Here is a 14,739-nt window from a genome sequence, read left to right on the forward strand (position 1 = left end):
ATAGGTCTCAGCACTGACTCTTGAAATACTAGACAGGCTATATTTTAATAAAATCTATGTAGTAGTCTTTAAGGAAGTTGAGGATTTAAACTTTATTAATAATTTAAACTCTGATAAGAAATGAAAAAAGATTAGGAAACTTCTATTAACTATCTATTTTTCTGCTTTTAAATATGTTATAGGTTCCATATATTTCTCCAAACTGGTTTTTCACTTAATTCAGTTCATCTAGAATTTCTCAGGGGTTACTTAAGGTAGAAGGTCATAAAAAGATGAAGACTTAAGTGATTCTCAGCCACTACTGAGAAATAAATTTATCCCAAGGTCACAGTTTTCACGAATAACAAGTAACCGGTTTTGACTCATTCTAAATCATTCAGTAAGAGCAAAATGTCACTGTGCGCATGACAATATTTGATTTGATTATCTCTATAACTCAAGATCTGAAAAAAATGGAGATTTATTCAGATTATCTGCAATCAAACAGAATTAAATACTGAAATATAAAAGTTTTGGGATTTCAAATAGGGTGAATTTATTGTTCTTTTTAAAGAGTCTGTTTTTGAAGTGATCAAAGCACACAAACCAGTCACATTTCCACTGCACAATAGAATGAATGTAACAAAATTTAGAAGATACAATCAATAAAATTCTTTCAAGTTATAAAATTCTAGAATTCTTTAAGTTTTATTGAATTTGAAAGGCAGGCATGACAACTGGCCATTGGAAGTACTTTTTAAATTGTGTTAGCACCTGCATTACTAATGTATGTCTTTGATCTGGTGACAGGCTCACTTCTCTAAGAATAATTCTTAAAATTTATCCCCTTTATTTATTAAAAATAAAAATTTAATAGTAGAAATCCCAAGAATAGTGAACACTAGGTGTCAGTGTAAGGAATGGAAAAATGTCAAAAACCTGTTGTTTCCAATCAGGTGGATTAGCCAAGAAACCAAAAGCAGCTGTGACCACATTTACTTATAACTGCATAATTCAGTTAACAAGCCAATCTTCCTCTAAAAAAAGGCTGCTTTAAAACTATCAAGTGTTTGAAATCAGATAAGGTGATTATTCAAAGCTACAAATCTTCTGTGAATCAGCTAGAAGAGACATAAAGAATAATTTTCAGTTTAAAGAATGTGTATAATTTCCTTTTGGTATTAAACATAGGCTGATTCCAGAGAAATGCCACCACTTAGCTTTAGTCAGACATAAAAATGAATTATTTTCCAAAATAATGAACTTGGAAAAAGGATGAAGTTAAGTAATGTGTTTTAAACTTCTCCCTCTAAGTAAGAAATTCATAAAATGAGACCCAAAGTAAAATGGACAGGTTTTCTTTTACTGGAAGTGTATTCATAATGTTAGTTGTAGAAGGATAAGAAAAAAGTTAATGTTAGTAAAATGGATGGTTGCCCCCAAATCCTAACTGATCTAATACTTGGATGTTATTTCTGAAAATAAAACAAATTTAACTTACATTATTTCTTTAGGAAAACAAAAGATTTTAGATGAAAGGGAATTTTAAAATTTACTTTACCTAGGGAAAATTCCTGAAATCATGTGTCTACTTTCCAGGCTCAAATACTGTATTTCTTCATTAAGATGCAAGAATACCCGTGGCATAGCCTGCACACTACCAGTTCACATCAAAAGGAAACCCTGGACAAACACTTCTTGCCATGGAACAATAAGGAGTCAAAATGATATAGTAGAAAGTATGCCAGATTAGATTTGGAGGACATGAGTTTGAATCCTGGCCCTGTTACCTACCATCTATGTAACCTTGGACAAATCATTTAATATTGGCAGGTTTCAGTTATCCTTTGTAAAATGAGAGTTTGAATAGATTATTTTTGGGGTCCCTTCCGAAATTAAATTTGTGATCCTATGACTTTGCTTCCATCATAACGAACCATATTTTCACTACTTCTGGCTGCTTCCTGTCCTTTGGCTCTTCCTGTTGCCAATCCTAAATGATTTTGGATTTCTTCTCTCAATAGCTGTACCATTTTAGGTCTCCATTCCTGAATGTTCCCTTGAATATTACTTTTCTACTTCCTTCTGTTGTTTAAAAAAAAAGGCAATTGGCTCTGGAGTCTAAAGAGCTTTACTCTGAACCCATCGATGGGTTTTTCCTCAACAACAAAAAAAGAAGTCTAATTAGAGAGACTCTGAGATATCTTCTAACTTTACTTCTAGATGTACGAACCTATGATCCCTATTATGAAATCATAGGCTACTGGCCACTAGTGAGGTAGCAAGAATTTATTTAAGTGCCACGGGAAACAAAGAAAAACTTATGGCTGTTCACCATGAGCTCTCTCCTCTTAACTTTTCCTCATCTATCACTTAGGCCTTCTTGCCATTTTTTCCTGTTCCACACATGCCTCATATTATGAATGGCCTTACTTCTCACCAAGGCTGACCCATCTGCTTGCTCATCTCCTCCAACAGATTTCCCTGTCATCCTCTCTCTCACTTATCTTATTTTTATTGGCTCATCACCTACTGTCTACAAACATGCCCAGGTCTCACATCATCCTAAAAAAATCCTTCATGTGATCCTTTGATTCCCCTTGATCATCCTATATTTCTCCTGCCATTTATAGCTAAAACCCTTGGAAAAGCATCCACAATAGGTTCCTCCACTAGATCTCCTCTCACTCTCTTCTTTATCCCCTAAAATCTGACTTCAGAATTCATCATTCAACCAAAACTCCTCTTTCCCATGTTATCAATGATTTTTACATTGCTAAATCTAAAGGTATTTTCTCAATCCTCATTTTCCTTGACCTCTCTGCAGCCTTTGACTCTGTTAATCACTTTCTCCTCCTTCATACTCCCTTCTCTTTAGGTTTTTGGAACACAACTCTCTCCTGGTCTTCCTTCTACTGATCTGACTGGTCCTTCTCAGTATCCTTTGCTGGATTCTCATTCTCATTCTCAACAGGCTCTTTTCTCATTCTATAGTACTTCACCAGGTGATCTCATCAGTTCCTATGATTTAAATATCATTCCTATAATGCTGATAAATCTCAGTTCTACCTTTCTTGCCCCAGTCTCTTGGTTGATCTCTGACCTTGTATCTTCAAATGTTTTTCAGACATCAAATTGGATGTACAGGAGATATCTTCAATGAAATATGTCCAAAATGGAACTCATTATCCTTCCCTCTAAACCCTGTCATTCCATCTTCTATATTACCATACACCATCCTGCCAGATTCTCTGGCTTGAAAACTAGAAGTAACCTGGACTCCTCATTTTCACCTCCCCCTTCCCCCATATCCAAGTGCCTTCCAAGGCCTGTCAGTTTCACCTCTCCTCTGACACTGACACTCCTCTAGTGCAGCCCTTATCCCCATAGGCCTGGACCTATATATAATATACTACAATAATCTGTTAGTTGTTTTGCCAGCCTCAAACCTCTCCCCACCCCAATCCATCCTCCATTTAGCAACTAAAGTGATTTTCTTAAAGCCCAGTCAGACCATGTAATGCCCCATCACTCTGAGGATCAAATACAAAATGCTCTATTTGGCATTCAAACCTTTCTTAAACCATCCCTCTCCTACATTTCTAGTCTTCTTAACATTCTTCAATATACTCTGATCCAGTGATACTAACTCCTGTCTATTAAACAAACAAGACATTCCATCTTTCAACTCCAGGCATGCTCTCTGGCTCTCCCTATTGCCCAGAATGCTGTCCCTCCTCCCCCCAACTACTGACCTCCTTGGCCTCTTAAGTCCCAGCTAAAATCCTATCTTATACAGTATCTGAGGCCAGATTTGAACCTAGGACCTCCTGTCTCTAGGCCTGGCTCTCAGACCACTGAGCTACTCAGCTGCCCTCTTTTCCAACATTTTTCAAAGAGTATTGAGTCTCAAATTCTCTACCTCCCTAACCCTGACCCTAACCCTGACCTCCCACCTCTCTTGTAAGTAAGCTCATATAAATTTTACATGCATAATCATGTAAATCATTTTTCCATATTAATCCATTTTAAAAACAAAACTCAAATAGAAAAAATTAATAAAATTTTAAAAGTTTGCTTTGGTCTAAATTTAGACACTTCTTTGTTTCTGGAAGTAAATAGCATTTTTTAGCATGACACAGTTTTGGATCATTGTAGTGCTGAGAACAGCTGTTATTCACAGTTGCTCAGTGTAAAGTATTCCTGTCACTGTACAATGTTCTCCTGGTTCTGTTTGCTTCACTCTTCTTCAGTTCATGTAAGTCTTTCACCCTGCTTGCCATTTCTGACAGCACAATAATATTCCATTACAATTATATACTATACTTACTAAGCCATTCCCTAATTAAGGGGATGTATCCCCTCACTTTTCAAATCTTTGCCCCCTTAAAATTTAAGAGCTGATTTAAATATTTTCGTTCATATAGGTCCTTTCTTTTTTTAGCTCTTTAGGATATAAACCTAGTAATGGTATTGCTAGGTGAAAGGGTATATACTATTTTACAGCCCTTTGGCCATAGACCAAATTGTTCTCCTGAATGATACAACTAGTTCACCACTCCCCCAACAATGCATTCCTGCCCCAGCTTTCACATATTGCCTTCATGTTTTGTACCTGACATATCTAAAACCTCTTATATATGTTGTCTCCCCCCATTAGAATATGAACTCCATGAGAGTAATGGCTGTCTTGCTTTTCTATTTGTATGCTTAGTGCCAAAAAAGAATACTTTAAAATGTGCTACATATGTGCTTTATATATTTGTAAATATTTTTTATTTTATTAATTAGGTTATTTATATGTAGAACTGGGAAACATCTGTATAAAGATGATAGTTAAACCCAAACAATAGTGCAGGAAAAGAAGAAATTATTTAAGACAGAACTTGAGGGAATATTCATATTTAAGAGGAATGATCCAAATGACGAATCAGCATTAAAAAGGAATTGAATTACATAGATTAACACTAACCAGTGTCTAACAGTGTAGAGAGAAACTAGAAATAGGAAGTCTAATGAAAATCCAGAAAGGAAAGAGTATTCAGGAGGAGATGGTGTTTAACAGAACCAAATGTAGCAAATGGGTAAAGAAGCATGAAGACTGAAAAAAGACTATATAAGATTTGGCCACAAAGGGATTGTTGGAAGCTTTTTAAGAGAACAGTTTCATTTGAAACATGAAGTCAGAAGTCAGAATGCCAAGGCGCAAGGAATGAGTCAGAGGAAGGGAAGTGGGAGCAGGGAGAGTCTTTTCTAGAAGTATTTGGCTAAGGAAGGAAGGAAAGAAAGCCAAAGGAAGAGAACTTAAAGAAATAGTAGGGTCTAATGAAGATATTTTTAAAATGGGGGAACTTTATGTTTGACTATAGTAAAAATGGAACCAGTAGTTATGAAGAGGTTAAACATGAGATAGTAATTGAAGTTGCAATCAACTGGAGGGGAAGGGAAGGAATAGGATTAAAGACACTTGTAGAGAGGTTGGTCTCAGGAAGGAGAAAGGCCATCTTACTGTCAGGGACAGTCAGAAAGGAAAGTGTTTATGATGATGACAAGGAGTTTTGAGATGAAGAGTGTTCACCTCAGATGATCCCAATTTTCTCAGTAAAATAGGAGATGAAGTTTTCAGCTGAGACAGAGTAAGGAGGTAGAGGTATGGGGGATTTATGAGAAGACAAATTTTGGGAAAGCTTTTGGGGGAAGCTAAACAGAGAGTAAATTGTTGTTGTTATTATTCAGTCATATCTGACTCTTTGTGATTCCAGGGATCATAGCATATCAGGCCATTCTCTACTCCATTATTACCCAAAGTCTGTCTAAGCTTATGTTTGTTGTTTCTATGACACTATCCAACCATCTCATCTTTTTTCCTTTTGCTTTTGATGTTTCCCAAAACCAAGGTCTTTCCCAATGAGACCTGTCTTCTCATTATGTGGCCAGAGTACTTCAGCTTCAGTATTTGAAATTCCAGTGAACAATTTGAATTCATTTCTTTAAGTACTGACTGACTTGATCTCCTTGATGGTCAAATGACTCTCCAAAGTCTTCTCCAGCATCACAATTCAAAATCTTAAATTCTGCAACACTCAGCTTTCCTTATATTCCAACTCTCACAATCATCTACTGCTACAGGAAAAACCATCACTTTCACTTGGACCTTTGTAAGGAAAGTGATATTTCTGCTTTCAGTGTGCTTTCCAGGTTTACCATAGCTTTCCTTCTCTAGAGAGTAAATTAGGGAACACCTTGCTCTAGTGAGGGCCCAGTTAGATAACACATTTAAAATATACCTGGTCAGTATGATTGTGTGACTTCCTTCAGCTCTGTTCAATAGCTGATAATAAGTAGTTCAATAAGTAGAAGCAGAAGAGAAAGATAGTGGGAATAATCCAAAGCTGAAGTTTTAGCAAAAGTCAAATAGATGAGCAGCAATAGGAAAAGGGACAAAGTGATTTGAGTAGAGGACAGTATAGAAGATGAAGAGGAAGCACAGGAGATGGTGGGATGAAGGAACAGATGAAAATAGAAAAAGAGTTCCAGGAATAGAGAAACATCAGGGAGGATTCATTGAGGACCAGGAGATAGAGGGTTCTAGAGGTCACAGTGGAGGGATGGATAGAACTAGAGTGAGGCATGGATGGGATAATTAAGCAGGATGGGCATGAGAGAATAGGAAATTGAGGTCAGGGATGGTGTTGTGTTATGAGGCTGGTGACTGATTAATACAGGGACAGGTAGAGAAAAAAGTGGGCAGAAACTGTTAGTCATAGGAGGGGTAGTTGGTTGGTAGATGAAAAGTAATGTTCACTATCTACAAGGAATGTTGTTGATGTGCAAGGGATGGGGTGTAGGCACTTAAGTCATTCTCATTTGCTTGTTCTTGGGGTTAGGGATCAGTGTTGATGAGTTCCTGGCAAACAGGGTCATCTTAGGGTGCTAGGTCCTAGCCTGATGCAAACTTTCCTCATCCATGGAGGAGTGGGACAGGGGCAGTGGGAAGATTGTGCTGGGGCAAACTTTCTCCTTTCTTCCCAATAGGTAGAGGGAAATAAGAGCATTCTACAGTTAAACTGTAGCTCTCATATATATCTTTTTCCCCTCATTTGTCACCCCTCTTCCTTATCCACCTCCAATTCCTCGTGTACAATGTGTCTCAAACCTCAAGTTAGATATCTTCTCATCTATTTATGCTATCTATATTTTCAAGGGTATTTACAATGTGCACAGAATAGTGTATTTGGAAGAGAAAAAAAAAACAAAATCAGTGTTTCAAAAACACATTTATGATGGGAAAAACAACTAGGTAAAAAAAAATTGTCATTGACAAAATTCAAATTTCCCAGGACTCAATGAAAGTCACTTAAGAACACAGCTCAAGAAGTGGAATAAACATTGGTATACAATTTTTGGGAAAAATGCTTTGATTCCGTGTTTTGTTCTTGTTTCACTGATGTACAAATAATTTCAATCAGAGTACCAGGATTGAGGACATATGAGGGTTGGGTTTTTTTTGTTTGTTTGTTTGTTTTTTTGGATTGGCTTTTCAAGCCCCAAGATTTAACTTAGTTAATAGGGCAATTTAGATAGCTTAAGGTTCTAAGAATGCAGCCAGGATGTTGGGGGTAAAGATATAAAATACATATACTAACAATGGATCTCTGTGTTGGTCAGATTTCACAGGAGGAAAACTTAAAGCCAGAATTGGAATGGGTAAGGAAGTAAAAGGGCAATTCAGACAGTTATAGAGGTCTAAGTTTTCAGCCAGGATATTAGGAGTAAGGAGTGTGTAGGTGGGGAGAAATGGGTGAGGGATGGAATTGAGGCAGGGTTGAATCCAAGAGGCAGGAGAAGGGTAATGCAATGAATGTATTGCTCTAACTTTCTATGAACTGATGACTTGTTCAGTATGTCTGAAATTTGACCTCTTGTCCCACTGATTAGGATTCTCAGCAACCTGATCACTTTTGTCAACATCTCTGTCATTTAGCAGGACTCTGTCTTAGATGAAAAGTTACTCCTTTGAGTCAAAAGGCTGAAAATTTTAGATATTTTAATAAAACCACAAGATGTTTTAAATAATCACACCAAGAGCCATCAACTTCTTCACACCAAGAGCCACATACACAGATGGCCATACCCTTGACCTTACATTACCTACAAATGCAATACTTCAATGATAAAGAATTCTGAAATTCACTTATCTGATAATAATCTATTAACTTTCCTCTGCTGCTTTGTGTAAAATCCTACTCTTTATCTACATCATGACCTTCAATCCCCTGACCCCCCAATTCTCTCCCAAGTCATAGCCTTAGTACTAAACTACTCTACTCTCTCTCCCAGATTGGCCCATTGATAAGCTAATTCAACTCTATATTGTCCTCTTTTATTTAGTTCTTAGTGCTCTTCTCATTACACTGATTGTGCCCTACATATCCACTATTCATAGCCTTTGCTCCTGTACATTAACTGAATAAATCTTTACTGGCTGTCTGATTTATACTTTTTGAAAACAAATCTTAAAAGTGATTCCCACAATGTATTGTAACAACTTCTTTTCAGAATCAAATTTTTTTTTTTTTTGAGGAGAGGAGATGAGATCGGAACTGGTGATTTCACTGGTATAGGAAGTTCTTAAGGAACAAATTCCTTCTAAAAATGCTCATTTGCATTGGTCTTTGAGAATTGATTAGAGTAAAATTACATTACCTGCTCAGGGTCACACTTTTCCAATAGGTATCAGAAGCAAAATTGAAACAAAATTGGTCTTAATTCTATAGCCATCTTTATATCCACAGTCCTTTTAGAACTAATAACTCCTGTCTTTTTATGATATTTTATTTCTAATTTAGACATAACTTAAAGCAAGATTAATATATTTCCTGTTATAAAATTACTGACTATTCTCTTTAGAAATATAATATTGTTAGTAATTTTTTTGTCTAAGGTTTTCCAGGTCCCCCAAAATAATCTTTTCATATTCCATTTCTCCTCTTTTTCAAGCTCTTCCTTATGTTTACTATATTGTCTATTCAATTTTCTCAACACATGCAGCCTAAACTGAAATCAGAAATTATGACTGTGCTAAGTGGGAATGCAGGAAAAGTTATGAGTTGTTACTAGGACAAAGAATACATTATTCTTTGTCGCTACACTGGGGCAATCATGGCCCATACTTCTTTTTCTAGATATCTGATTCAGAATCACACAGCAATGGCCCTGAAAAGACCCTCAGGAGATATAGTCTAATGGGCTCACTGGTAGTGGAAAGCTTAAAAGAAGCAGTACTTTTCAATCAAAGATTCAAAAGCCTTTCTTGAATTCTATTTCATACATTAATTTAACAATCATTTTTTAAAGAGCCTAATATGGTTCAGAATACCATGTTAGGTATAGGTGTTGGGGAGATTATGAAATTTTGCTATAACATATTCTTCACAATCATCGAGCTCATAATTATCAACAGATCTTATAGAAACAGATTCAATTGCACAGTAACTATAAAACAAGCAAATAGGTTGGTAGGTAATATAAGAATTATTAAAAAAGAGGTTCTGATTTGTTCAGGGTTATATCCAAGACTCAAACCAAGTCTTCTGATCTTAAAACAAGTATTCTTTTGTGGAAAAAAGGTCACTTAATGTTATATTGCAGAAACTGGAATCAGGTATTCAATAACAGGAATTTTAGCAATGATAATTTCAGAAATAACAGATACAACAATTATCAAAATTAAAATAGAAATAATTACAGAAATTATATTCCAAATGAGGAAAATGATATACAACAAAATACCCAACAATAATACATCCAAAGTGGATAGATCTAGCACTGTTCCTGGGGATACTTATGATAACAGGATATGAGGCAGTTCATCTATCTCTCTTTAAGAGAAGATTGACTGATAGTGTGAGTACCCTAGAAATACAGAGATAAATCTTGGCCTGGTCCTGTCCAACCCATCTCCCATACAATCTAACAACAATTAATCTCTGTAATCAAGTCTTTGTAAAGGAACATTGAAATTGGGAGAAAAAAGAGGGACTCTTAAATTCAGTCTCTGTATACTGTCACACATATTGGATTTGTTGATTGTTTTAAGATCTAAAGAACTAATTTAGTTTGTTAAATTACTGTGTTTGGGCTATTGGCTATGTGTTTTATTCCATTGCCTTTCTTTGTACTTCCCCATATGTTTAGACTGGAGAAAATACCATTGTAAACGTCCAGGAAAATTTAATGGTTTAAAAAATTTAATTTATTTTAAAGGACCATTTGAAGTGAAGTACCGAAATATTACCCACCTCTACATTTATAAAAATATAGTAGATGAGATGTATAATCTCAATCAAAAGATGGAAAGTTTTACTAAGAGGCATGGTACCCCTAAATATCTGGCCTCCACAATAAAATGGATGAGATTTATAAGACATGACTTTTAGAGCTACCAAAGGAGGGAGCAATATTGTAGTCATTGCCTCCACATTACAATGAATGAGACATATAAAAATTGTCATAGGGATTGCAACACTTTCCTCAGGGGGGGATTATATAATTGCCATAGGTACTGTATAATTGCTATAAAACTAAAAAAAATTTTTTTAAGAAACATTTCAGGAAAGAGAGCTCAATAACTCTTTGAATCTAGAAGATGAATTCTTTGAAGAAAGCACCATGAAGAAGCCTGAAGAAACCTCTACAGCATCAGAAGATCCAGAATAAATTTTGGAGTATAACTGATTGAACTTTGGGGGGTTGAACACAAGTTTTTAAATGTAACCTTGTATGCCATAGGAGATTGCCCCTTAACTGGGTTATTGTCAATGCACATAGAAAATATTCATTTGCTCTCTCTCCCTCTCTATCTCTTTCATTTCCTTCTTATCTCTAACTATAATAGTTTCTGATTACTTTGAGTTCACACTTGTGAAAAGGGAATCCTTTATTCTCTTTGCCTAGTTGGTGTTAACACTTTGCTTAATACCAAATTTGAAACAACACAGTGTTGAACTAGGTGGAAGAGCTCACAAATCAGTTAGTGAATTCACACCCAGTGCTAGGTGAGAAGCCAGTAAGATACTTGGAGAGCTCCACCCTTTTTTCTAACTCAAACCATCAGAAACTTGTGAATTCTGTTAAGAGTTAACACTCTCCAGAAGGTGTAAAATAGTTCTCACAAGCTGTAATTGGCCCCTATGAAGAGAGGAGGAGATAAGAAGCCACTATAAAAGGCCCTGAATTTCTGAGGCTGGGGAGAGTGGACTCCAAGAAGAGAGTCATTCCAAGAAGCAAGTTGGCTTTGGGATTCATCTTCAGCTCAAGTCATTGTCTTGACCTGCCTCTTCAAGGGAACTTGGGTGAGTGGATAGCTGGTTTTCCTTTCCTGTCTTCTGGAGATAGTTTAATTCTAGTTGAACGTTAACAAGTCCTGGATGAATCAAGCAGTGTAAAAATATTTAGTTAGATAGGTTAATGTCTTCTCCACCCTTTTGTATTCCTCTGCTTTCACTCTTTCCACCTCTTTTGTAAATAAAAGATTTATAATTTTAATATATTTAGCCAAACCATTAATTTTAACACTTACACTTAATATTATACCATGTTAATTCCCACATCTAGATAAAAACATAAGAAATATACTAAATACTTATTATGTGAAGTCTTTAGGGCAGGTCACTTCTGAAAAAGAAGTAACCCATTATCTCCTGAAGTCTGCCTCAGTTCATGCTCATTGCTTCCATGATACTATCTAACTATTTCATCTATTGCCATTCTCTTTTTCCTCTTGCTTTCAATCTTTCCCAAATCAAAGTATTTTTCAATAAGTCCTGCCTTCTCATTATGTGGCAAAAGTATTTAAATTTCAGCTTCAGTATTTGGCCATCTAGTGAATAATCTGAATTCATTTCTTTAAGTCTTGACTGATATGATCTCTTTGCTGTCCCTGGGACTCTCCAAATTCTTCTCCGGCACCACAATTCAAAAGCACCAGTTCTGTAGTGATCAGCTTGCTTTATACTCCAACTTTCACAGCCATACATTGCTACTGGAAAACTACAGCTTTAACTATATGGACTTCTGTCAGCAAGGTGATATCTCTGCTTATTAGTATGCTATCCAGATTCGCCATAGCTTTTCTTCCAAGGAGCAAATGTTTTAAAATTAATAACTACCATTTCTATTTGCAGTGATCTTCGAGGACAAGAATATAAAATCTGATGGGACCAGTTGCTAAATTTTTAGTTTTTGAATGTTAAGTTTCAAGTCAGCTTTTATACTCTTTTCTTTCACCTTCATCAAGAGGTTTTTTATTCTTACTTAAATTTCTGCCATAGTAGTAGTAGTCTGTAGGTTTGAAGTTATTGATATTTTGCCTGGAATTTTTCATGGTGTACTCTGCATATAAATTAAGTAAATGAGATGACAATATATAGCCTTGATGTATTCCTTGATGTATTTCCCAATCAGAAACCAATTGTTTTTTGTTGGTTTTTTTTTTAACCTTTGCTTCTTGGCCTGCATATAGGCTCCTCAGGAGACAAATAAAGTGATTTGGTACACCCATCTTTTTGAAGACTTGCCACATTTTGTCGTGATCCATGCAAAGATTTTAGTGCAGTTCTTGAAGCAGAAGTACATGTTTTTCTGGAATTCCTTTGTTTTTTTCAAAATTCAGAGATCTTTGGCAATTTGTTTTCTGCTACCTTTGCCTCTTTAAAAACCAGCATGCTCTTCTGGTATTTTGAATTTTAAAAGATGCTGCTGATAAAGTGTTGCATATAATATATGTTATAATATGTTATGCCATTTTGTATAATTCTTTGTTATTCATATTATGGATTTAATTTGTGTGAGATGGTGGTATACCAAGACTTACAGACAAATAACATCACTGAAATAATACTGATGCTGGGGGAAGAGAAAGATGGGCTTTTGTTTCAGGGTCTCTCTTGTCATCTACTATCATTTCCTCTCATTTTGCCTTACAAGTATAATATGTCAAGCCCAAACTGTTTTTATCTGCTACTTTGATTTCATAGTAGAAAAATGATGACTAAGCTTCTTAGAAATATGTCTAAATTAAGAGCAAACAGGTTTTGAGTTAGAGGTTGGGGAGTGGGTGCCAGAGGAAGTGAGTTTAGAGCACAGAGTCTGAAACATTTATTTTGGCTTCTCAGGTCTTTTTGGCTTAATCCATGGTTCATGGTTCTATGCTGAAGAGTTGTGGTTGCCAGAAAAGAAGCCTCAACTTAAATGACATATTAGTATATTATTTTTCAATGTATTCAAAGTCATTTTCTTTCAATATAAAGAATTAAAGCATTTTCAGATGAATAGTAAAACCTTTTCTCCTTTACAAATTCAATTTAAGAGATCTGATTTCACTTTCTATTTAATTTGATTTATAAAACACCAGAATTTCTCAATTTGATATTGTTCTCTATGAGGGTATATAATTCTTGGATATTAGATATGGTATCATATGAAATTTCAATAATATTTATTCTAAAGAAGCTCAAACAATAAAAAATTAAAACACTATAGAAAGTACTGTAACTTAGTAATAGATACATTAATGAGTTATATTACCATAAAAATATTTCAGTGAAATGGCTTCCAGATTTACTGACTGGGCAAATGTCTATATACTTTTTCTAGACTGCTAACTATATTATTTTCTAAAATTCTTTAGCATAATTTCTATAAAAATATGCAGATACTGAAATTTACAAACATTTATTTAATTCTTTTTATGGGTAATGTACTAAGTTGATGTCAAAGACTGGGAAATAGATATAGGGTAGAATTAGGGCTCAAGATCCTTTCTGACACAGACTTTCCAATGCAGAAAACTGTAAAAAGATGACATTCTCCATTCGAATCCTACTCCAATGCCTTAGCATGGGATAATAACAAAATTTGTGTAAAAATAAAAGCTCTAAAATATCAAGAGAAATAATGAAAAGAGAAGTAGAAAGGAAAGGGAATAGAGTTTCTAGATTTCAAATTATATTACAAAGCAGCCATATTCAAGACCACTTGCTATTGGTAGCATTTATATAACTCAGGGTTGCAAAGCATTCTACAAATGTTAACTCATTTAATCTTGAGTCAGAGTACCTGAGTTCAAATACTGTCTCTCCCATTGGATACATCACAATCTACCTGGCTTTTATTTCCTTCTCAATAAAGTGTTGGTTTGGACTAGATGACTTCTAAGGTCCATTCCTGTTATAAATCTATGACTCCTGTGATTCTTCTCTCCACTAGCAGACTGTTAAAGATGAAAAAAGACAGGAATAGTCTGTTAGAGGAATTTTGAAAATTGTCAGTCAATAAGCATTAATCAAGATTTTATCATGAACCAGACACTGAGATGGGCACAGTAATATGTGTGTGTGTATGTAGGAACAGATCCAATTATTCTTGAAAACATTGTGGAATTATGCTAAGAAAATTCCTAAAACTAAGTCAAATGCACAAAAACTCAAGGCATTCCCAAATTGACAATAAATAGGCAGTTTTCATATGATGAAATCAAAACTATCAAGAAGCATATTAAAAAGTGTTTTTGAATCCTTCCTGATTAGAGAAATGCAAATTAAAACAACTCTTAGGTACCACCTTATATACTTAGCAGACTGGCCAATATGGCAGCAAAGGAAAGTGATAAATGTTGGAGGGGATGTGGCAAAGTTGAGACATTAATGCATTGCTGGTGGAGTTGTGAATTGATCCAACCATTCTGGAGGGCAATTTAGA

At 35.3% G+C, this 14,739-nt stretch overlaps 1 protein-coding gene across 10 annotated transcripts in view; it reads right to left on the reverse strand.

Annotated features, from left to right (window-relative positions):
* The window catches only part of SUPT3H (SPT3 homolog, SAGA and STAGA complex component), a 668,918-nt gene that overhangs the window by 270,002 nt on the left and 384,177 nt on the right, over positions 1–14,739 (reverse strand). For 2 of the 10 annotated variants that reach the window (XM_056818337.1, XM_056818339.1), the window contains one exon: positions 14,143–14,251. The exons of 6 other annotated variants lie outside the window; for them this stretch is intronic. The gene's annotated coding sequence lies outside the window, so the exon portion shown is untranslated. Of the gene's footprint in view, positions 1–14,097; positions 14,252–14,739 lie in introns of all 10 variants that reach the window. 2 more of the 10 variants (XM_016431104.2, XM_056818336.1) reach the window with 1 other exon arrangement.

Source organism: Monodelphis domestica, chromosome 2 (genome assembly GCF_027887165.1).
Source record: "Monodelphis domestica isolate mMonDom1 chromosome 2, mMonDom1.pri, whole genome shotgun sequence".
Classification (NCBI taxonomy): Eukaryota; Metazoa; Chordata; class Mammalia; order Didelphimorphia; family Didelphidae; genus Monodelphis; species Monodelphis domestica.